Source organism: Macaca thibetana, chromosome 11 (assembly GCF_024542745.1).
Source record: "Macaca thibetana thibetana isolate TM-01 chromosome 11, ASM2454274v1, whole genome shotgun sequence".
Classification (NCBI taxonomy): Eukaryota; Metazoa; Chordata; class Mammalia; order Primates; family Cercopithecidae; genus Macaca; species Macaca thibetana.
Window position 1 is genome coordinate 104,880,229 of NC_065588.1, and position 24,891 is coordinate 104,905,119.

The 24,891-nt window shown below is 49.8% G+C and overlaps 2 protein-coding genes and 1 non-coding gene across 4 annotated transcripts in view; all 3 read right to left on the bottom strand.

Moving 5' to 3' along the window:
* Window positions 1-24,891, bottom strand: part of SART3 (spliceosome associated factor 3, U4/U6 recycling protein) — a 382,087-nt gene that overhangs the window by 243,292 nt on the left and 113,904 nt on the right. The window lies entirely within an intron of this gene.
* SELPLG (selectin P ligand) overlaps window positions 1-24,891 on the bottom strand; it is a 304,877-nt gene that overhangs the window by 138,317 nt on the left and 141,669 nt on the right. The gene's annotated exons all lie outside the window — the stretch shown is intronic.
* On the bottom strand, window positions 23,989-24,113 carry LOC126931908 (small nucleolar RNA SNORA40). Its single transcript, XR_007718016.1, has one exon. It is a non-coding gene; the product is annotated as a small nucleolar RNA SNORA40 (small nucleolar RNA).

Below are 24,891 nucleotides of genomic sequence, written 5' to 3' on the forward strand. Positions count from 1 at the left end.
CCAGACTATAGAGAAGTGGTTATTCCCAGGTACAATCACAGTGCACTGCAGCCTCAAACTCCGAGCTTAAGCAACTTTCCTGCCTCACCCTCCTCAGTAGCTGGGACTACAGGTGTCTACCACTGCACCTGTCTCATTTGGTCTGACAGGCTCTTTATTTTATTTTGTTTTTATTTTTTAGAGGTGGGATCTCGCTGTGTTGCACAGGCTTGTCTCAAACTCCCGGCCTCAAGCAATCCTCCCACCTCGGCCTCCCCAAGTGTTGGGATTACAGGCATGAGCCACTGTTCCTTGCCTGGTTTAACAGACTCTTAATTACAACCCCATGGCTTCTGGAAGTTCCAGGACTATCTGTCCACAGCACAGGATCCTGTCTCTGCAGGCCAGAGTTCCTGCACTAAAGTCAAATGAGGACTTCCTCTTTAAGGTCCTGGCTATACAAATGGATTGCAGTCTGATTTCTCAGAAATCACATTCCGACCTTAAAACCCATGTAAAGGGCTGGGCGTGGTGGCTCACACCTGTAATACCCGCACTTTGGGAGGCCGAGACAGGCAGATCACGAGGTCAGGAGATTGAGACCATCCTGGCCAATATGGTGAAACCCCATCTCTACTAAAAATACAAAAATGAGCCAGGTCTGGTGATGGGTCCCTGTAGTCCCAGCTACTCAGGAGGCTGAGGCAGAAGAATCACTTGAACCCGGGAAGCAGAGGTTGCAATGAGCCAAGATCGCACCACTGCACTCCATCCTGGCAACAGAGTGAGACTCTGTCTCAAAACAAAACAAAACAAAACAAAACAAAACAAAAACCTATGTAAAGACCTTTGCTACTACATTTATCACACTGTGTTGCAATTATTTGCTCTTCTGATTGTCTTTCCTATTAATGCAAATGCTACCTGTGTGCTAAGCATCCGTATATATACATTGCCCCATCTAAACTGCACAAACACCCAGCAAGGTACATTGATTAGACCTATTCTACAGATCAAGAAACTGAGGCTCAGAGTGGTGAAGGCATTTGATCCCCAGAATGCAGCTGGAGTTCAAAGTTGGGTCTAATTTTGTCACATGAGCCCATCCAGCACACCACAGGACATTTTCCTGCTAACAGTAATAAACTCAGCAGTTGTTAAACACGTGCCACATGCTAGGCCAGGTACTAAGTGTTTCATATGCATAGCTCATGTTTCCTCAAAACATCTCAAATAGATAGAGACAATTATTCCCTCCTTTAAAAAGAGGCTGGGCGGCCGGGCGCGGTGGCTCAAGCCTGTAATCCCAGCACTTTGGGAGGCCGAGACGGGCGGATCACGAGGTCAGGAGATCGAGACCATCCTGGCTAACACGGTGAAACCCCGTCTCTACTAAAAAATACAAAAAACTAGCCGGGCGAGGTGGCGGGCGCCTGTAGTCCCAGATACTCGGGAGGCTGAGGCAGGAGAATGGCGTAAACCCGGGAGGCGGAGCTTGCAGTGAGCTGAGATCTGGCCACTGCACTCCAGTCTGGGCGACAGAGCGAGACTCCGTCTCAAAAAAAAAAAAAAAAAAAAAAAAGAGGCTGGGCATGGTGGCTCATCCCTGTAATCCCAGCACTTTGGGAGGCCAAGGCAGGAGGATTGTGTGAGCTAAGGAGTTCAAGACCAGCCTGGGTAACATAGCAAGACCTTGTCTCTATTTAAAATTTTAAAATTTAAAAAAATAGTTGTGTGTGTTGGTACATGCCTATAGTCTCAGCTACTTGGGAGGCTGAGGCAGGAGCATCACTTGAAATGGAGAGATGAAGGCTGCAGTGAGCTGTGATTGTACTACTGCCCTCCAGTCTAGGCAACAGAATGAGATCCTGTCTCAAAACAACACCACCACCACAACCTCCCCACCCCACCCCCATACACACACACACACACACACACACACACGATAAAACTGGTTGGGCACAGTGGCTCTTGTGTAGTCTCAGCACTTTGGGAGGCCAAGGCAGGCAGATTGCTTGAGCTCTGGAGTTCAAGACTTGCCTGGGTAACGTGGCAGGAACCTATCTCTACAAAAAAAAAAAAAAAAAAAAAAAAAATTAGCCGAGCATGGTGGTGTGAGCCTGTAGTCCCAGCTACATGGAAGGCTGAGGTGGGAGGATCATCTGAGCTCGGGAGGTCGAGGCTGCAGTGAGCCGTGATCATGCCACTACACTCCAGCCTGGATGAAAGATGAGACCCTGTCTCAAAAATAAAAAATAAAAAATATGCCAGGCGTGGTGGCTCACGCCTATAATCCCAGCACTTTGGGAGGCTGAGGTGGGCAGATCACAAGGTCAGGAGATCAAGACCATCCTGGCTAACACGGTGAAACTCCGTCTCTACTAAAAATACCAAAAAATATTAGCCAGGTGTGGCGGCAGGCACCTGTAGTCCCAGCTACTTGGGAGGCTGAGGCAGGAGAATGGTGTGAACCCAGGAGGCGGAGGTTGCAGTGAGCCGAGATCCAGCCACTGCACTCCAGCCTAGTCGACAGAGCAAGACTCCGTCTTAAAAAATAATAATAAAAAAATAAAAAATATATATATAGAGAGAGAGATAGAGAAACTAAGGTTTAGAGAGGTCCAGGAATCTATCCAGGGTCACACAGCTTTTAGAAGACGCCGCTGGGATTTTTTTTTTTTTTTTTTTTTTTTTTTTTTTGAGACGGAGTCTTGCTCTGTCACCCAGGCTGGAGTGCAGTGGCATGATCTCGGCTCACTGCAATTTCCACCTCTACCTCTCGGGTTCAAGTGAATCTCGTGCTTCAGCCTCCCGAGTAGCTGGGATTACAGGTGCACATCACCTCACGCAGCTGGGATTTGAACCTACTTCAAACTACAACATCTGTGGACTTTTTACTCCATTTACTGCCTCTGTGAACAACCTCAAGTGCAGGGACGACTATGATTTCCATTCATCTGAATTTTTCCAAAGCCCAACAGGTTCACCAGGTGATGAAATATTTACTGGGCATATTAGTGATGTAAGGAATGGAGCCCTGGATATGTCTCTACGTGCCCATGCAGGTCCCCTGGGTCTGCACATCAAATGGGGCATCTGCTCACTACATGAGCCATGAAAATGGAAGCTGACTTCCTCATTATAACCCTTATCCTGGTTGTATGGCCTCTGATGAAGAATTACTTCTTCCTTCCTTTCTTTCTTTTTTGTTTGAAACGCAGTCTCACTCTGTTGCCCAAGCTGGAGTCCAATAGCGCGATCTTGGTTCACTGCAGCCTCCACCTTCCAAGTTCAAGCAGTTCTCCCACCTCAGCCTCCCCAATAGCTGGGATTACAGTCGCACACCACCACACCCAGCTAATTTCTATATATTTTTTTCTTTTTTGAGATGGAGTCTCGCTCTGTTGCCCAGGCTGGAGTGCAGTGGCGTGATCTCAGCTCACTGCAACCTCCGCCTCCCGGGTTCAAGTGATTCTCCTGCCTCAGCCTTCTGAGTATCTGGGATTACAGGTGCGCACCACCACACCTGTCTAATTTTTGTATTTTTAGTAGAGACAGGGGCCTCACCATGCTGGTCAAGCTGGTCTCGAACTCCTAACCTCATGATTCGCCCGTCTCGGCCTCCCAAAGTGCTGGGATTACAGGCATGAGCCACCGCGCCTGGTCTTAATTTTTGTATTTTTAGTAGAGACAGGATTTCACCACGTTGGCAAGGCTGGCCTCGAACTCCTGACCTCAGGTGATCTGCCTGCCTCAGCCTCCCAAAAGTGCTGGGATTACAAGTGTGAGCCACCATGCTCGGCCGAAGTACTATTTAATAAGCCAGCTGTTTTTTGTTTTTTGGTTTTTTTCAGAGATGGGGTCTCGCTATGTTGCCCAGGATGGTCTCAAATTCCTGGGCTCAAGCCATCCTTCCACCTCAAACTCCCAAAGTGCCTGGGTTGCAGGTGTGAGCCACCACACCCGGCCCAAGCCAGCTGTTTTTGCTTACACTCCTTTAAAAGCTTTTGAGGATCCAGAGAAAGCAAAGAGCAATTAACTTATAACAGGCTGAGCTTTCTCTGCTGCCTAGCTTTGGCTATTAGATGGTTTGGCTGGGCACAAGTAACAAACTGTGAACATTCTGCCCTGGAAGGTTCACAGCCACAAATAAAAAACAAATCTTTCTATGGGAATGGTGAGGAAAGGGCTGTTGGTCACACATGGGGCTTTGAAAACACATCCCACATCCCCAGAGCTGACAGGAACTCCTATCAGGAGATCACCTTAGATCATGCAGGCCAATTACATGTCAGTACAAGAACTGACAATCTTGCCAGGTGCAGCAGCTCAAGGCTGTAAGCCCAACACTTTGGGAGGCCAAGGTGGGAGGATCACTTGAGCCCATGAGGTTGAGGCTGCAGTGAGCCGTGCTCACGCCACTGCACTCTACCACAGGTGACAGAGCAAGACCCCGCCTCAAATACAACAATGACAACACAAAAAGAGAAAACAAAAAAATAACTGACAATCTGGTGATATTAAAAGAGAAGTGGCCGGGCATAGTGGCTCACACCTGTAATCCCAGCACTTTGGGAGGTCGAGGTGGGCAGATTGCTTGAGTCCAGGAGTTCGAGACCAGCCTGTGCAACATGGTGAAACCTGTCTCTACTAAAAATACAAAAAGCTAGCCAGGCATGATGGTACATGGCTGTAGTCCCAGCTACTCAGGAGGTTAACATGGGAGAATCACTTGAGTCTGGGAGTTAGAGGCTGCAGTGAGCTGAGATTGCATCACTGCACTCCAGCCTGGGCAACTAGAGTGAGATTCTATCTAAAAAGAAAAAAAGGAAAATAAAAGGGAAGAAAAAATGGCATTCTAGATCATGAGTCTTAAGAATGCTCTGGTCTTTGATCTAGTATTATTAGCTCCACTGCCATGGAACAAATCACTCAGAACATATTGGCCTAAAACACCAAAGTCATTGATTACCTCTTATCTCCTGTGGGTTAGGAATTTGGGAGCAGCCTAGCTGTGTGGGTCTGGCTGAAGGTCTCTCGTGAGTCTTCATGAGAGATGGGATGAAGGCTTGACTGAGATCCCACGTCCACTTCCAAGGCAGTTCACCCACATGGCTGACAAGCCAGTGCTGGCTGTTGGCAGGAAGCCTCAGCTCCTTGTCAGGTGGGCGTCTCCGCAGGCTGTGGGGTGTCCTCAGCATGGCAGCTGGCTTCTCACAGATTGAGCGATTCAAGAAACTCAAGGAAGAAGCTGCCACGCCTTTAATGACCCAGCCTTGAAAGTCGCACAGGGTCACTTCTGCTATATTCCTTTTTTTTTTTTTTGAGATGCGGTTTCAATCTTGTTGCCCAGGCTGGAGTGCAATGGCACGATCTTGGCTCACCGCAACCTCCGCCTCCCAGGTTCAAGCAATTCTCCTGCCTCAGCCTCCTGAGTAGCTGGGATTCCAGGCATGTGCCACCACACCCGGCTAATTTTGTATTTTTAGGAGAGATAGGGTTTCTCCATGTTGGTCAGGCTGGTGTTGAACTCCTGACCTCAGGTGATCCACCCACCTCAGCCTCCCAAAGTGTTGGGATTACAGGTATGAGCCACTGTGCCTGGCCACTTCTATCATATTCTATTGTCTACTCGGGCTAGCCCCGATTCAGGGTGGAAGGCAGCTGCACGGGGGCAGTGTCTTAGTCGTTTGTAGCTGCCATAACAGAATATTGCAGGCTGGATGGTTTAAACAACAGCAATTTATTGCTCTCAGCTTCGGAAGCTGGAAGTGTGAGATCATAGTGCCAGCATGGTTGGGTTCTGGTGAGGGACCTCCTCCCGGTGTACAGATGGCCGCCTTCTCATTGTGTCCTCACATGGTGGAGAGAGTGAGCTCTGGTCTCTTCAGCTTCTTATAAGGGCACTCATTCCATCATGGGGACACTATGCTCATGACCTCTTCAAACCCAATTACCTCCAAATCCACCATATGAGGGGGTAGGGCTTCAGTGAGAAGAGACACAAGCATTTGGTGCATAGCCGGCCTGAGTACGAGAAGACGTGGGTTGTTGGGGCCATCTTGGAGGTACATTGCCAGTTCTGAGAATCCGGCCTAAGGATGGACGGCAGGTGCTACCAATGTTTTAGGCACAAAGATGTTCATTACAGCATTATTTGTAATAGTAAGAAATTTGAGATATCTATATAAGATTGGCTAACTGCAGCACAGTCATGCAATGGAATAATGCGTATATACGCAGATGCGCAGATAAAGGACCGGGAAGACGTCACCACATTGTGAGCGATGATTACTTCTGTGGCTGAGCATGCGGCTGAGTAGTATATGTAGAAAACTGAGGCTCACGCAGTCCCAGTGTGGGACCAAATGCAGGAAGGAAAGAAGTAGGTTCTTATTAATAAATCTATTCTGCCCGAGTTGCATTCTCCTTAGCTCCCTAGACAATGGAAGCTGGGGGGCTGGGTGCAGTGGCCCACGCCTGTAATCCCAGCACTTTGGGAGGCCGAGGTGGGTGGATCACTTGATGTCAGGAGTTCGAGATCAGCCTGACCAACATGGTAAAGCCCCGTTTCTACTAAAAATACAAAAATTAGCTGGACATGGTGGCGCATGTCTGTAATCCCAGCTACTCAGGAGGCTGAGGCAGGAGAATTGCTTGAACCCAGGAGGCGGAGGTTGTAGTGAGCCAAGATCATACCACTGCATTCCAGCCTGGGTGACAAACAAAGACTTCATCTCAAAAAAAAAAAAAAAAAAGGAAAAGAAAATGGAAGCTGGGCACTTTGGCTTCTGAATACCCACATAACTAAAACATCCCTTTAGCAAAACTGTCTTTTCAAATCAGAGGCTTAGCAGCCACCAATGGGATTTGATTCTAAGCAACAGCCTGTCCAGCTAGATGCCAGGGATTGACTCTCGTCCACCTTTCTAATCCTTTCTGTCACCTACACCGATTAGGACACTGAGCACTCCAGACAAGGAAAGACCATGGGAGGCCAGGCACAGTGGCTCACACTTGTAATCCCAGCACTTTGGGAGCCCGAGGCAGGTGGATCACGAGGTCAGGAGATCGAGACCATCCTGGCCAATATGGTGAAACCCGTCTCTACCAAAAATACAAAAATTAGCCGGGCATGGTGGCAGGCGCCTGTAATCCCAGCTACTTGGGAGGAGGCTGAGGCAGGAGAATTGCTTGAACCTGGGAGGCAGAGGTTGCAGTGAGCCGAGATCACGCCTCTGCACTCCAGCCTGGGCAACAGAGCGAGACTCCACTGAAAGAAAGAAGGGAGGGAAGGAAGGAAGGAAGGAAGGAGGGAGGGAGGGAGGGAGGGAGGGAGGGAAGGGCAGGGCCATGGGCTACCCCTTCTCCTCTTGATGATAAACAGGCGTTCATCCTCTTCCTTCTTCCCCTCCCCTAGTTCAGTGGGAAATCACCAGTCATTTTTCTTGACCTCAACACATTCATTATCCAGGGATTGCAAAGAAAAGGAGACCATTTCTGGAAGAAATTTATGACTCTGTCTATCCCTGTTTCCCTAAGGCTCCTAAATTTCAAAAAGCTTTCTGCAGATGAAAATACAGGTTTGTCTCCCCTCCCCTCCCCTCCCCTCCCCTCCCCTCCCCTCCCCTCCCTTCCCTTCCTTTCCTTTCTTATCTTTCTTTGTCTTATCTTTCTTTCTTAGATGGAGTCTCACTCTGTTGTCCAGGCTGGAGTGCAGTGGTAGGATCTCAGCTCACTGCAACCTCTACCTCCCAGTTTCAAGTGATTCTCGTGCCTCAGCTTCCTGAGTACCTGGGATTATAGGTGCCTGCCACCACGCCTGGCTAAGTTTTGTATTTTTAGTAGAGACAGGGTTTCACCATGTTGGTCAGGCTGGTCTCAAACTCCTGACCTCCAGTGATCCGCCTGCCTTGGCCTCCCAAAGTGCTGGGATTACAGGCATGAGCCATTGCAGTCGGCTGAAAATACAGGTTTCTTCCAGTCAGACTGCTGCAGTCCCTGCAGACCCAATGGCATCCTTTTCTGGGGTTTAGGACAATTATATTCCTAAGGAAGAAGAGGCTGATCAGCTGATAGAATGGGACGCTAACTTTCCCCCCTCCTCAGTCAGCAAGCCAGATGCGACAGAATAACAAGCCTTTCTGCTATGATTTTAACACTAATAAAGTAGTTTGACAGACGGGCACAAGCTGTGGTGACAAACAGACCTTGCTTTGACTTCCATCTCTGCCAAAGATGTACTGTGTGGCCCTGGGCAAGTCACTTCACCTCTCTGTGCCCCCATTGCTAATCTTAAAAAAGAAAGAGTAATACAGCCTACCTCTCATGGTTGCTGCAAGAGTTAATGAGATCATATTTAAATGCTTAGCAAGGTATATAACCTAATAAGAGTATTAAAAATAGTTGCCATAATTATTATATTATTGCAAATTCGGAAGACATCCTATTTGGGGAAGGAGATGATGGCAGGATGTAAATGTTGTAACTCTGAAAATACTGCAGTACTGTGAGCGACTTCCCTTGCTCATGCTCTCTGGCTAAATTATTTCCACTTGAGAATTTTGGTGCTTCAATTTTTTTATCACTTCGTGGTTTTGTTTTTTTGACATGGAGTCTTGCTCTGTCGCCCAGGCTGGAGTGCAGTGACATGATCTCAGCTCACTGCAACCTCCGCCTCCCGGGTTCGAGCAATTCCCCTGTCTCAGCCTCCTGAGTAGCTGGGATTACAGGCGTATGCCACCACACCTGGCTAATTTTTGTATTTTTGGTAGAGATGGGGTTTCACCTTGTTGACCAGGCTGATCTCAAAGCCCTGACCTCAAGTGATCCACCCGCCTCGGCCTCCTAAAGTGCTGGGATTACAGACATGGGCCACCGCGCCCAGTCACTTTGTGGTTTGTTTATCCAGAAAGGAGGAAAAAGCTGGGTGTGGTGGCTCACACCTGTAATCCCAGCACTTTGGGAGGCTGAGGTGGGCAGATCACTCGAGGTCAGGGGTTTGAGGCCAGCCTGGCCAACATGGCAAAACCCCTGTCTCTATTGAAAATACAAGAAAAAAAAAAAAAAAAAATTAGCCAGGCATGGTGGCACATGCCTGTAATCCCAGCCACTTGAGAGGGTGAGGCAGGAGAATCACTTGAGCCCGGAAGGCGGAGGTTGCAGTGAGCAGAGATCACACCATTGCACTCCAGCCTGGGCAACAGAGCAAGAGTCTGTCTGAAAACAACAAAACACAAAATAACAACAACAGCAAAACAGAATGGAGGAAAAGCATGGGGACTAACCCGGGAGCAGAGCCTAAGGAACCAGATTCAAAACCAGATCCTGGCCAGGCGCGGTGGCTCAAGCCTGTAATCCCAGCACTTTGGGAGGCCGAGACAGGCGGATCACGGGGTCAGGAGATCGAGACCATCCTGGTTAACACGGTGAAACCCCATCTCTACTAAAAAAAATACAAAAAAACTAGCCAGGCGAGGTGGCGGGCACCTGTAGTCCCAGCTACTCGGGAGGCTGAGGCAGGAGAATGGCGTAAATCTGGGAGGCAGAGCTTGCAGTGAGCTGAGATCCGGCCACTGCACTCCAGCCTGGGTGACAGAGCGAGACTCCGTCTCAAAAAAAAACAAAAAAAAAACAAAAAAAAAAACCCAGATCCTGCTGGCCTGGATGAAGTCTTTGTGCACATTAGGAAAAACTGCCCAGTGTGACTGTGGGGAAACTGCTGAGCCACGCTGGGCCTCAGTTTCTTCATCTCTGAAATGGGGATAAATAAGAAGATTCTGCCTCGCTGGGATGTTCAGATCGCTGTACGAACTGGTGCACACTCTCAAGCATGCTGGGTTTTTGTTGGTTGGTTGGTTGTTTTTTTTCTATTTGAGATAGAGTCTCACTCTGTTGCCCAGGCTGGAGTGTAGTGGCATGATCATGGCTAACTGCTGCCTGGATCTTCTGGGTTCAAGCGATCCTCCTGCCTCAGCCTCCTGAGTAGCTGGGACTGCAGGTGTGCACCACAATGCCTTTGTATTTTCTGTGGAGAAGTGGTTTCACCCTGTTGCTCAGGCTGGTCTCGAACTCCTGGACTCAAGTGATCCTCCCACCATGGCTTCCCAGAGTACTGACATTACAGGTGTGAGCCACCTCAGCCTACAAGCATGTTACAAATACCATTTATGAGCTGGTCTTTCCCTTAGGCAACACCCCCGACACACACGTTTTCTGTTAACCTGTGAACAAGGTCAGATCTTTTCCATCTCAAGGGAAAAATTATCTCCCCTAACCTTGCATCGACCTTCAGTACCAGTCTTAACCCCTTCACCAACAAACTTTTCAAAAGTCGTAGCCCACTCGCTGCCTCCTCCTCTTCGCTTCTGCTTTAGCTCCTTCTCTCTCCCCACCCTGAATCTTCTCTTTCCAAGGTCACCAACAAATTCCTAGGGCTGGATCCAGGGCCTCCCAGTCCAGGTTTACAGGCCTGACCCGGCACTGCTCTCTGTTGCCTTTCCCCTTTCTCCCTCTGGCCACCTCTCCAATGTTCGTGTCCCCGGAGCCCTCTCCCTGCTCCTTCTACGTGCAGTTTCATCCTCTCCTGGGCAGGCCCATGCATTCCCAAATCTGCTGGGCCCACACCTCCAGGGCCGAGCAGCCAGTGGCCTCCCAGACATCTCCAAGTGGCAGTTCCACAGGCCCCTCAGGTGGGAGCTTATTCCTGTCCTGACACTTGACTTCTCTCCTGCGTTCCCATCTCAGGAAACACCCCACTGTCCACTCAGCTGCCCAAGCCAGACCGAGGTGCTTCCCTCATCGTTCACCAGTCGCCAACGCCCACCAATTTAGGCCAGGTGCGGTGGCTCATGCCTGTAATCCCAGCACTTTGGGAGGCCAAGGTGGGCGGATCACGAGGTCAAGAGATCGAGACCATCCTGGCCAACATGGTGAAACCCCATCTCTACTAAAAATACAAAAATTAGCTGTGCACGGTGGTGCATGCCTGTAGTCCCAGCTACTCGGGAGGTTGAGGCAGGAGAATCGCTTGAACCCGGGAGGCAGAGGTTGCAGTGATCTGAGATCACTCCACTGCACTCCAGCCTGGTGACAGAGTGAGACTCCATCTCAAAAAACAAACAACAATAACAACAACAAAAACAAAACAAATTTAGCCTTCTGAAGTTCTCTTGCCATCATCCTCTCACCTCCATCCCACCATCCCACTCTAATCCAGGCCATTCATCCATTCAGTGGTCTTTCATTGTGCACCTGCTGTATTCCAGGGACCATGGGAGACACTGGGCACGTACATCTCTCCCTGAATCCTTGGAACCCATCCTCACTGGTCTCCACAAAACACTTCCCACCCAGAACCCTGCGTGAACTCTAGCACTGTGCTGTCTATAGAACTTTCTGCAATGCTGGAAATGTTCTCTCTCTGTGCTGTCCAATAGGGTAGCCACAGGTAGCCACTGAGCACTTAAAACAGGGCACATGTGACAAAGGAACAGAATTTCTCATTTAGTTTTATTTAAATTTATTTATTTAATTAACTGTTTAATATTTAATTTATTTAAATTAATTTAATTTAATTTTAATGTATTTAACTAGTGGCTGCCATATGGGACGGTGCAGCTCTAGAGGGAAAAGCTGACCATACCTCTTTGCAGTGGCTGGGACTGCAGGTGTGCACCACGATGCCTTTATATTTTCTGTGGAGAAGTGGTTTCACCCTGTTGCTCAGTCTGGTCTCGAATTCCCAGACTCAAGTGATCTTTCCACTTGAGGATCGTACAGGCTCGCGCCACCATGCCCAGCTAATTTTTTTTTCTATTTTTAGTAGAGATGGGGTTTCACCTTGGCTCCCCAGAGCCCTCAGGGTCAAGTCCAGTGATCTACAAGGCTTCGCATGGTCTGCCCACCTGTGACACTGGCTGCTTAGAGTTTGTGGAAGCTGGGGCGCTCACCTCTACCTCCAGGCCTTTGCACCAGTTCTTTTTTTTTTTTTTTTGAGACTAAGTCTTGCTCTGTCTCCCAGGTTAGCGTGCAGTGGTGCGATCTCGGCTCACTGCAATCTCCACCTCCCGGGTTCAAGCATTTCTCATGCCTCAGCCTCACGAGTAACTGGGATTACAGACACCTGCCACCACGCTTGGCTAATTTTTGTACTTTTAATAGAGACGGGGTTTCGCCATGTTGGCCAGGCTGGTCTTGAACTCTTGAACCTCCAGTGATCTGCCTGCCTCAGCCTCCCAAAGTGCTGGGATACAAGCATGAGGTGAGCCACTGCACCTGGCCCACCAGTTCTTCTTTTTTGAGTCTTGCTCTGTCACCAGGCTGGAGTGCAGTGGCACGATCTCTGCTCACTACAACCTCTGCTTCCCGGGTCCAAGCAATTCTCCTGCCTCAGCCTCCCAAGTAGCTGGGACTACAGGCTCGCACCACCATGCCCAGCTAATTTTTTTTTTCTATTTTTAGTAGAGATGGGGTTTCACCATTGGCCAGGATGGTCTCAATCTCTTGACCTTGTGATCCACCCACCTCTGCCTCCCAAAGTGCTGGGATTACAGGCATGAGCCACCGCACCCAGCCTGGCCCATCCGTTCTTTACTCAGGTAGGGACACTCCCACACCCAACTCCCCACACAACCCCCATTTCTTTCCCTCACTCTTTCATGCCCAATTCAGGGGTCCCTGTTGGACTTCTGTGATGGGGGCCCTACTCCATTCCATTTGGAAGCTTTGGGTCATGGCATGAGGCTGCACCAGTGATACCCTGTCCACATCAGCTGAGAGGTGTTCCCCAGGGATCCTCAAGGATCCCGCAGGGCAGTGGCCTCAGAGAGCTGAGGGGTGGCACCGACAAGAGCGAGGGTCCCTGGCCGTTCCTACTGAGAATCCAGCCTGTGTGGCTTTCATGGAGACAATCTGCATTATTAGCGGAAAAAGCACAGGGCTTTGAAGTCAGACAGGCCTAGAAGGAGGGTGGAGGTTCAAACCCCATTTCTGCAACTTGAACCCACTCACTACGAGCTCAGGTTTTTCTTTTCTTTTCTCTCTTTTTTTTTTTTTTTTGAGACAAGAGTCTCGCTCTGTCACCCAGGCTGGAGTGCAATGGCGCAATCTCGGCTCACCGCAACCTCCACCTCCCGGGTTCAAGCGATTCTCCTAGCCTCCAGAGTAGCTGGAATTACAGGTGCTTGCCACCACGCCTGGCTAATGTTTGTATTTTTAGTAGAGATGGAGTTTCACCATGTTGGCCAGGCTGATCACAAACTCCCAACCTCAAGTGATCTGCCCACCTTGGCCTCCCAAAGTGCTGGGATTACAGGCATGAGCCATCATGCCCAACCTCAGTTTTCATTTCTATAAAATGGGGTAACAGCATTTCCCGGGGAGGGTTTTTGTAAGAATTAGATATCGTAACCCTAGAAGTAGCTCCATAGCTAGTTATTTTGGGGAAAGGGAAAAGATTTATATGGCCCAGATGCTCTTCTTATAATCCCACAGGTGGAGGCCTCCTCCCACAGAAATGAGGTCTTGTCTTCAGTTTTAAGAGTGAAAAGCCAAAGTCCAATCCCTTTATCTCTGGTGGCAGAGATAAAGAAACTGAGGGTCAGAGAGGGCCAGGAGTTTTCCAGAAACCACAGGGCAGGTGGACAGCAATACTGAGAATGCAGACCCACGGATGCCCTCAGGGATAACTGTGCCTAGACTCTGTGGGTCCAATGGAGGGAAGAAAGCCCCCCAGTGGCGCTCACCTTTTTGTGTGGGGTTTTCTGCCTTCCTCCTGTTGGACCTTGGGAATGGCCGGTCCCCTCTAGGGGAATTGGAGGCAAAGGCGCCTCCTGGAGTCTCCTGGGAGGCGCTCTGGAGCCTGTGCACCTGGAGGCCGGCAGACACGCCAGGCCCGCAGCCGGGACCCTGGGAGCTGGAGAGCTCCAGGAGGTGCAGGCAGCGCGCCGCCTCCTCCAGACGGTACGCGACGGGCCGTCGCACCTCCAGGCCCAGGCTGGGCGGGTGGAGGGGGTCCCCGGAGCCCGGCGGATGTGGCCCGGTGGGCGTCTGCATCGGTTCGAAGGCACTGCGCGGAGGTCTAGCGGGCAGCAGAGCACCCTGTGGGCGTGGTCGCAGGAGGCTGCGCCTGGCACTCCCATCCGCCCGGAGCGTCCCTGCCCTGCCCCCTGGGGCTGCGTAGGCCACTTCCACGCCCATTTGCCATCCCTGAGCAGCTTCTGCGACCTGTGGGGGTGGAGCAAGGGTGACAGGGCTTTATCCTCCCCTTTGGACGTGTCTATGACATCCCAAGCCCAGGAGCTGCTGGCATTGTGTCCTCCTCTCACCTGTCATCTGGGGGTCGGGGAGACAGACTGAACTCACCAAACCACAGAGCTCGCTGTGCACCCCTGAATGGGCCACTGTCTCTTCCTTCATTCAACAGACAGATCTGGGGCTGGAGTCAAGAGCCTCCCTCTTCCCATTGTGTGCTTAGGCAACTCTCTGAGCCTCAGTTTTCTCATCTGTAAAATGGGAATATTTAGAATAATACCATTTTAATAGTGTTTACAGAATTAATGAGAAAACAACCAAAGTGTTTGGCATCCAGAAGGCCTTCATCAGAGGGGCTATTTCTGGTTTTGTTTTGTTTGGAAACAGGGTCTCGCTGTGTCACCCAGGCTGGAGTGCAGTGGCGCAGTGCAGCGGTGCGATCTCGGCTCACTGCAATATCCGCCTCCCAAGTTCAAGTGATTCTCCTGCCTCAGCTTCCTGAGTAGCTGGAATTACAGGTGTGCCACATGCCCGGACATTTTTTGGATTTCTAGTAAACAGGAGGTTTCACCATGTTGGCCACAAAATCCTGACCTCAGGTGATCTGCCTGCCTTGGCCTTCCAAAGTGCTGGGACTACAGGCATGAACCACACCCGCCGGCTGGGGCTGTTTTTGTCGAAGCCTTCCTTCACCCCTACCTTCCAGCCCCCTCAGCCCAAGGGAACCCCCTGCCTGGTCCACCCAGGAGCCCATCCTGCTGAACTTTGGGTTGAGCAGGGAGAATGGCTAAGGCCGAAGCTGGAACCAACAAGAGACAGGCTCTGTGACCTTGGACAAGTCACTGCCTCTCTCTGGGCCTCAGTTTCCCCATCTGTAGAAGACAGGTGCTATACTGCAACAAGTCAGAGAGGCAGCAATGACCGGTACATTTATGGAGCACTTACTGTATGCTTCACGCTTCACTTGCTTCCTAACAATGCTATGAGGCCACCAGCCCCACAGCACAGGAAGCAAGGCTCAGAGAGGTGGAGCAAGGCGTCTATGGTCACACAGCTATAAGTAGAGTTGGTAGGCTTGAACCCTAGCTCTCCTGTCTGCGTAGCTTGCTCCCCTGGGGGCCTTGGGCTAACTTTGGAGGGGCTTCCACCTCCCCAGACCTCCCTTCCTTCCCAGCCTCCATCCCAGGCTCTCCCCTGGAGGAGCAGCTGCCGCTGGCCCCCACCAGGCTTGGCAGAGAAGGCCAGGGCTGGGCTGCTGCTCTGCCTCCACCTAGCTGGGAAATGAGATGGACAAACACAAGAGAGTCGGCCTGTCGGGGGAGGGCGCTCTGGAAACCTGCCCTGGCTCTCTGGGTCTCCGCCCCGTAGCCACAGAAATGGAGACTCAGTTCCTTTAGCAGTCTGTGCCCCTACTATGTGCCTGGCACTGAGCAAGGTTCTGGGGTGGGGTGGAAAAAATGGGACACCTGTCTGTCCTCCAGGAGCTCACCCTAAGTCACAGAAGCCCGTGTTTATGGAGGATTTACTATGCGGACTGCCTCCTTTAGTTCTTACTACAACTTACTACAACCAAGTAATTGGTGCTAATATTATTCCAAACAAGTATTTGGAAGACGAGGTCCAGAGAGGAAAAGTGATGTGTCCAAGGTCATATAACCTGGTCAGTGTTGGAGCTGAGGTTTGAACCCCAGACAGGCTGACTCCAGGGAGGACCTGAACTGTCTCTCTACAGGACTGTTTCATAGAGTACCTACTGTGTGCCGGTCATTGTAGGTCCTCTCCAACCCTCCCACAGACTGTACCCCTATTTTGCAGAGAGGGAAACAGAGGCTCAGATAGGTTAGGTAACTGGGCTAAGGCTACACAGCCAGGAAGTGGCAGAGCAAAGATTCAAACCCAGACTTGCCTGATTCCCCAAACTTCTCAGGACCCAAGAGGAGAAAAGAGATCAGCCCTATCATTCATTCATTCATTCAGTCAGTCAACAAGTGTTTATTGAGCACCTATTATGTCAGGTATAGGGCAGACAGCAATCAACCTGACCTAGCCCCTGCCCTCAGGGAGCTCACCGTCCTGGGCACATCCATGGGGTGCTCAGACTTAATAGTTATCTCTTCAGCATTTAGGGGAGGGTCAGGAATGGCTTCCTGGAAGAGGCAGCTCTGGAATTCTGTCTGGGCCATCTAGGTAAGACATCTAACTTCTGAGTTTTTTCATCTGAAAAATAGTAATAACAAGGCTCATCTTGTCCAGTGTGGCTCAAGAAATGTCATCCAGGCCCGGTGCAGTGGCTCACATCTGCAAATCCTTCCACTTTGGGAGGCCAAGGCAGGTGGAACACTGGAGCCCAGCAGCTCAAGACCAGCCTGGGCAACATAGGGGGAACCTCATCTCTACAAATAATAATAATAATAATAATTAGCTGGGTGTGGTGGCACATGCCTGTGGTCCTAGTTACTCAGGAGGCTGAGGTGGGAGGACTGCTTGAGGCCGGGAGTTCAAGGCTGCAGTGAGCTGTGATTGTGCCACTGCACTCCAGCCAGTGACAGAGCAAAACCGTCTGTTAAAAAAGGAAATGGCTGGGCGCGGTGGCTAAGGCCTGTAATCCCAGCACTTTGGGAGGTCAAGACAGGTGGATCGCGAGGTCAAGAGTTCAAGACCAGCCTGATCAATATGGTGAAACTCCATCTCTACTAAAAATACAAGAATTAGTTGGGCATCGTGGCATGTGCCTGTAGTCCCAGCTACTCGGGAGGCTGAGGCAGAAGAATCGCTTGAACCTAGGAGGCGGAGGTTGCAGTGAGCCAAGATTGTGCCACTGCACTCCACCCTGGGTGACAGACTAAGACTCCATCTCCAAAAAAAAAAAAAAAAAATTGTCATTCATGATTACTGTTATACTCCCAGTGAACCCCTACCAAAAGGCACAGAAAGTGGGCAGGGAGAGAAGAGGGGTGATATCCCAAAGTCCATGTTTTGGGAGAGGACAGGCAGAGAGTTCCCAAGACCCTCCGAGCCCAGGAATACAGGACAAACTAGTGAAAAGAATCCCCAGTGGCTTCAGACAGGGTGTCGCCTCTGTGGATCTGTGGCCAAAACTGTGAGGTCAGCCAGGCCCCTGGGGCCTTCAGCAGGAATGAGGTCAGGGCTGTGGCTGGGGGAGAGAAAGGAGCATGCAGGTGTTCAAGAACTAAGGACAGCCGCAAAAAGGGTGGGGAAGGAGGGAGATTCTGAGCTTAGAGCTTTAGCACTGGTGTAACCTGAGTTCAAATCCAGGTAGGACACTCATCATGTGACCTTAGGCAGGTGATGTCACCTCTCTAAGCCTCAGTTCCTCTTTTAGACATTGTGTTATTAATATCTATATCACTACCTTGTCATGGAAAATCAGATCATTTTGACAATTACTTGATTGATTGATTGAGACAATGTCTCTCACTTAATCACCCAGGCTGGAGTGCAGTGGTGCAATCATGGCTCACTGTGGCCTCAATGTCCTGGGCCCAAGTGATCCTCCCACCTCAGCCTCCTGAGTAGCTGGGACTACAGGTGTTCACCACCGCACCTGGCTAATTTTTGTATTTTTGTAGAGACAGGGTTTCACCATGTTGCCCAGGCTGGTCATGAACTTTTGAGCTCGAGCGATCTGCCCGCCCGACCTCCCAAAGTGCTGGGATTACAGGTGCCATGTATAGCACTTACCAGGGCCAGGGACTGTTCTAAGCACTTTCTACATATATTTTGTCAGTGAGAAGTATGTGGCACAGCAGCTGGTTTATGCCACATGAGCACAGCTGTTGTCTCTCTTCTGCGTCATGTGATTTTGTTACAATGACTGTGTTTTACTAATCAGGAAAAACACCAGCAATAACAACAACCGGGAAAGCGAATTCCATTTTGGGAGCAGGATAGGGCCTTGGGCAGTTCTGTGGGCCTGACTGGGACCTAGACGAGGGCAAGAATTTCGGAGAGCCCAGTCCCTCTAGCGCTATGCACTTGACGTCTTCTCTCAGGAACTTCAGGAAAAAAACAATGCAGAATTAGAAACCTTTCCTAGGAAGGATTAGGAACTCTTGTCCTAGAAGGCCAACTTGCCTCCTAAATAGAGCGTGTGTGCATGTGTGTATGTATGTATGTGTGTGTATGCATGTGTGTATGAGTACGTGTATGCACACGTGCATATGTGTGTGCATGTGTATGCGTATGTGTATGCGCATGTGCATGTGTGTATGTGTGTGTGCATGTGTGTATGCATGTGTATGTGTATGCACACGTGCATGTGTGTGTATGCGTGTATGTGTATGTGCACATTCATGTGTGTGTATGCACGTGTGCGTGTGTGTGCATATGTATGTGTACGTGCACATGCATATGTGTGTATGCGTGTGTGCATGTGTGTATGCGTATGTGTATGCACACGTGCACGTGTGTGTGCATGTGTGTATGTGTATGCGCACGTGCATATGTGTGCATGTGTGTGTATGCGTATGTGTGTATGTGCATATGTGTGTGTGCGTGTGTGGGTGTGTGTATGTGTGTGCGCACATGCGTATGTGTGTGTGCACGTGTGTGTATGTGTATGTGTGTATGTGTATGCGCACGTGCGTGTGTGTGTGTATGCGTATGTGTGGGCATGTATGTGTGTGCGCACATGCGTATGTGTGTGTGCACGTGTGTATGTGTGTGTGTATGTGTATGCACACGTGCGTGTGTGTGTGCACGTGTGTGTGTATTTGTATGCGCACATGCATATGTGTGCATGTGTGTGTATGCATATGTGTGTATGTGTATGTGCACGTGCATATGTGTGTGTGCGTGTGGGCTTGTGTGTGTATGTGTGTGCGCACATGCGTATGTGTGTGTGCACGTGTATGTGTATGTGTGTGTATGTGTATGCACACGTGCATGTGTGCATGTGTGTATGCGTGTGTGTGTGTATGCGTATGTGTGTGTGCGTGTGGGCGTGTGTGTATGTGTGTGCACACATGCGTGTGTGTGTGCACGTGTGTGTATGTGTATGTGTGTGTATGTGTATGCGCACGTGCGTGTGTGTGTGTGTATGCATGTGTTTGGGGGTATCGGGGAGGTTTCCCAGATCACTGCCCAGCTCCTGGCCTTGCTCAGTTTTGCCCCCTTTCCAGCCCGGCCACTGGTGCCCAGCCTATCCAAGCCCTGCTGCCAGCTGCCAGTCCCAGCTGTTTGTTGTGGCAGATGTTTTTGGCTGTGCCATAGCAACGCCAGAACAGGATGTAACTTGGATCACAGCAGGGACAAGCCCACGCGCACAGGCCACTCACGGCTTTCCCCTCCCTGACAGCCTGTTCGGAAAGACCGGTCAGGTCCAGGTCGAGGACAAATGGTGTTTGTTGTCTGGAGAGAGGCAGACCTCATGTCCCCTCGAGGTCAGTGGCAGGGGAGTGGGAAGACACAGTGCAAATCGTAGCTGAGCACCTCCTCCAATGAGCTCGGGTTTGCATCCATTGGCTCTTCCAGGAGATGCTAAGGGAGTTGTCAGTTAAGATGAGAAGCCGCCTGTCAGCAAGGCCTGGGCTTTGGGGGCCGGCCCGTCTTCCCCACAATTATAACAACTGCTCATTGAGGGATTACTTTGTGCTACTTATGCTAAATACTTTCTATAAACAAAGAATATAAAGATTCAGGGGCATTTGCTTTATGTTAGTTACACAGTGCTACCCTGGTTTTTTTTTTTTTTTTTTTTTTTTTTTTGAGACAGAGTCTCGTCGTCGCCCAGGCTGGAGTGCAGTGGCACCATCTCGGCTCACTGCAAGCTCCACCTCTCAGGTTCAGCCATTCTCCTGCCTCAGCCTCCCAAGTAGCTGGGACTACAGGCGCCCACCAACACACCCGGCTAATTTTTTGTATTTTTAGTAGAGACGGGGTTTCACCATGTTAGCCAGGATGGTCTCGATCTCCTGACCTCGTGATCCGCCATCCTTGGCCTCTCAAAGTGCTGGGATTACAGGCGTGAGCCACCGCGCCTGGCCCGACCCTGTTTTTTTTTTTTTTTTTAAGGAGTGAAGCTTTAATAGGCAAAAGAAAAAGAAAGAGAAAGGAAAACAACTCTGTCTCTCCAGTGAGAGACTTCTAAGAGGAAAGAGCCACCAGCGGAGGGTGCTCCGGGTTTTACAGGCAGGTTTGAGGAGGTGGTGTCTGATTTACATAGCGAACAAGATTACTTCCGTAAACTGTAAACTTCCTGCACACTGCACACATAGAGAGGACAGGAGATCCTTGCTCTGTCGCCCAGGCTGGAGTGCAGTGGCATGATCTCGGCCCACTGCAGCCTCCACCTCCCGGGTTCAAGCAATTCTCTTCTCAAACAAACAAACAAAACACAAAGTTGGAGATCCTGTTGCCAACACCCCACTGCGCAGTTGGAGGCTGGGGTCAGTCTAGAAGCCTTTGGATAACACCAGGGGGTAGCCCCAGCCAGAAATCCTCAGTTGCTCCAGAACCTCTTCCAGCCCCATGTGACAGCTAAGTTCTCCATGAAAGGAAGTTGGTTCAAACATGTCCAGCAAACCATGGGTGCTGGGGGATTCTCCATGTTCTCCCCAGTAAGCCTCACGTCCGAGTCTTTAAGAATGGCAGCCACACTAATGGTCTTTTTTACTGGCTGATGGATACCCATTATTAATTTGACTTGGTTCTAAAATGGAGGCTGAGAGCCCTGAGATGAAAGGTCAGAGGTGGAGTCCGCTCCTCCACTCACCGTTCTGATGAATGTTGTACCTTGGTATCCGGACAAGGTCCCCATTATGAAGCGGCTACGTTGTCTGGGGTAAATACCCGGGGTTTGTCATCTCGCACCAGGAAAATTTAGGACATGGACACACACGAAGAGTTTGGGAGCGGAGGTTTAATAGGCAAAAGAAAGACAAAGGAAAACAGCTCTCTCTCTAGTGAGAGAGAGGGGACTTCGAGAGGAAAAGACCAACAGTGCTAGTCTTTATAATACCACTAGGAGGTTATTCCTGTTTTCCAAATGGGGAAACCGAGGTGGAGAGAGATTCAGTCACTTGTCCCAAGTTGCAGAATGTGTAAATTAAGGAGCTGCGATTGAGACCCAGGGCTGTCTTGCTCAAAACCCTTGATCGAATGGTAATGCTGCCAGGACCGGCTACATAATTTACTAGACCCAGTGCAAAACAAAAAGGCCACGCTCTTGTTTAAGAATGATGAGAAATTTCAAGATGGTGACAGCAGAACGTGAAAAACAAGCGCAAGGTCTTCGCAAATTCAGAGTCCTATGCAACTGCCCTGACGCCAGACCTTGGCGCTGTGCTTCCGTTGTCACACCATGCAGTTCCCTTGCCACCCTCAGACACTCAGAAGGGTGGGCACAAGCAACCTGGAGCAGCTGACAGCCCAGGACAGTAAACCCCTGCCTGGCGTCTGAGAGCTACAGCGATCCAAAAGTATCACGTCTGTTCCTGGGACCCATGCAACGCCATCAAAGCGAGGGAAGGAGAGAGCCTTCCACAAAAACATTCTACTGAGTTTCCTAGAGCCATGGGCCTGGGAGCTTAGAGAGCAAATTTTAGCTCAATTAAAAAAAACAATTATTTCATTAACTCTTTTTTTTTTTGAGACGGAGTTTCTCTCTTTTTGCCCAGGCTGGAGTGCAATAGCATGATCTTGGCTCACCGCAACCTCTGCCTCCCGGGTTCAAGTGATTCTCCTGCCTCAGCCTCCTGAGTAGCTGGGATTACAGGCATGTACCACCATGCCCAGATAATTTTGTATTTTTAGTAGAGACGGGGTTTCTCCATGTTGAGGCTGGTCTCGAACTCCTGACTTCAGGTAATCCGCCTACCTCGGCCTCCTAAAGTGCTGGGATTACAGGCGTGAGCCACTGCACCCGGCCTCTTTTATTAAATCTTTACCTTTTTTTTTTTTCCCCCAAGACAGAGTCTCGCTCTGTCACCCAGGCGGGAGTGCAGTGGAACAATCTCAGCTCACTGCAACCTCCGCCTCCCAGGTTCAAGCAATTCTCCTGCCTCAGCCTCCTGAGTAGCTGGGACTACAGGTGCCTGCCACCACACCCGGCTAATTGTTGAATTTTTAATAGAGGCGGAGTTTCATTATGTTGGCCAGGTTGGTCTTGAACTCCTGACCTCGTGATCCACCCGCCTCGGCCTCCCAAAGTGCTGGGATTACATGTGTGAACCACCTAGCCCAGCCATATTTTTTAAATTATAAAAGTAACATAGTCCTGAGGCCGACACAGGCAGATCACTTGAGGTCAGGAGTTCGAGACCAGCCTGGCCAACATAGTGAAACCCCATCTCTACTGAAAATATGAAAAGTTAGCCGGGCATGGTGGCATGTGCCTGTAGTCCCAGCTACTTGGGAAACTAAAGCAGGAGAATCACTTGAGCTCAGGAGGCAGAGGTTGCAGTGAGCCAAGATTGCGCTACTGCATTACAGCCTGGGCTACAGAGAGAGACTCTGTCTAAAAAAAAAAAGCCAGATGTGGTGGCTCACACCTGTAATCCCAGCACTTTGGGAGGCTGAGGCGGGTGGATCACCTGAGGTCAGGAGTTCGAGACCAGCCTGGCCAACATGACAAAACTCTATCTCTACTAAAAATACAAAAATTAGCTGGGCGTGGTGGTGCATGCCTGAGATTCCAGCTGCTTGGGAGGTTGAGGCGGGAGAATTGCTTGAATCCAGGAGGCGGAGGTTGCGGTGAGCTGAGATCACGCCATTTCATTCCAGCCTGGGCAATAGAGCGAGACTCCATCTCACACACACACACAAAAGTAACATAATTCTGTTGCAGAGATTTTGGAAGACAGACAAAAGGAGGAACAAAATAAGCCTTGAACCCTGCCTGTTGAACCCACTGCTGTTAGCAGGTGGTGACTTTTCTTTCTTTCACAGAGAGCTTTCTGTCAGGATCCCTGGGATGACACAGACTGCCTTTTCGCTTCCCCAGTGCCTGGCCCACAGCAGGGGCTTCATGAACCAGAGAAGAATGCCAGAATGGGTGGTTGTTACAAAGGGGATTGGCTTGGTTGACCTTTCGGATTCTTCTGGACTCTGAAAAACTCAGGATTCTTTGATTCACAGCAAATGCCTGGCATTGACCTGGGGTTCAGTCCCAATAGGCCAGGGCCTTGCCAGTCTCAGAAGTGACTGAGACATGGCCCCAGCCCAGTGGAACTTGGTTTAGGCAGTCACAGATGTCCCCAAACATTCCAAGCTTTGGTAAATGAAGCAGGGACTCCTTTTTAAAAAAGATCTTTGTAAAAAATCAAGTCAACATGAAATTGGAATACAAAATTAATATAACTGAGGATTTCCCTCAAATCCTGTGCTTTTTTTGCTATTGATTCTACAGTCCTAGAACCAACCTTCTTCTTTTTTTTTTTTTTTTTGATTAAGAGACAGGTTTTACTTTGTTGACCAGGCTGGAGTACAGTGGTGCCATCAAAGCTCACTGCAGCCTCCAACTCCTGGACTCAAGCAATCCTGCTGCCTCAGCCTCCCCTTCCAGAGTAGCTACAACTACAGGCACATGCCCCCACACCCAGCTAATTTTTAAAGTTTTGTGGAGATGGGGTGTTGCTTTCTTGCCCAGGCTGGTCTTGAACTCCTGGTTTCAAGCAATCCTCCCACCTCAGCTTCCCAAAGTGAGGGGATTGCAGGCATGAGCCACTGTATCCAGCCTGCAACTAACACTTATGGTTATCAGTACTCCCTCCCTCAGTTAACTGACTCAGGTATCATAATAGCCTTTCTTATATGTATCAGAACTCATACTGAACAGTAAGTTCTCGATTGCAAAAAGAAGATTTATTTTTTGCACCTGTCTGTATTTGTCCACAAGTTAAACAAACGCACACGTAAGTACACAGGGGCTCCTTTTCATGGCATATCTCATTTACGCCCTCACTCTCTCAGCATCTGTTGAGCATCTCTGCCCTCTAAGCATTGTACACATGCATTAGGGACTATTTTCCTTGGGGAGAAGATGGTGGGGTAGAAATTGCATGAATTTGGAGTCAGGCACTCTCAGCCTCTGCCCCTTCCTGGCTGTGTGTCCCTGAACCACGTTACCTAACCTCTCTGAGCATCCACCACTTCCTTTGTAAACCAGAGTCGTATCTGCTGTGAGGATTAACTTGGTAATACATGTGAAGGCCTTGCAACTAGGAAAAGCTCAGTATATACTCCAATTCCAACAATAACGACCACCATTTAGTTATTTGGTAGTCTTCCAGGCAGAAGGAGATTTGCATGCATTATCAGTGAATTCTCCAATGGCCCCATGAAGTAGGTAGCATTGTCAACTCATTTTGATCCAATTTCAAGAACCAGAGGGAGGTCTACCACCACCACCACCACCACCACCACCACCACCACCACCACCACCACCACCACCACCACCACCACCACCACCACCACCATGTACCACTTGTGGGATAACTTGTTGCTTTTTAATCTTTTATTTTTATTTGTTTTTGAGACAGGGTCTTGCTCTGTTGCCTAGGCTCACTGCAACCTCTGCCTCCCAGGGCTCAGGAGATCCTTCCACCTCAGCCACTCAAGTAGCTGGGACCACTGGCACACCACCATGCCTGGCTAATTTTTGTAGTTTTTGTAAAGATGGGGTTTCATCATGTTACCCGG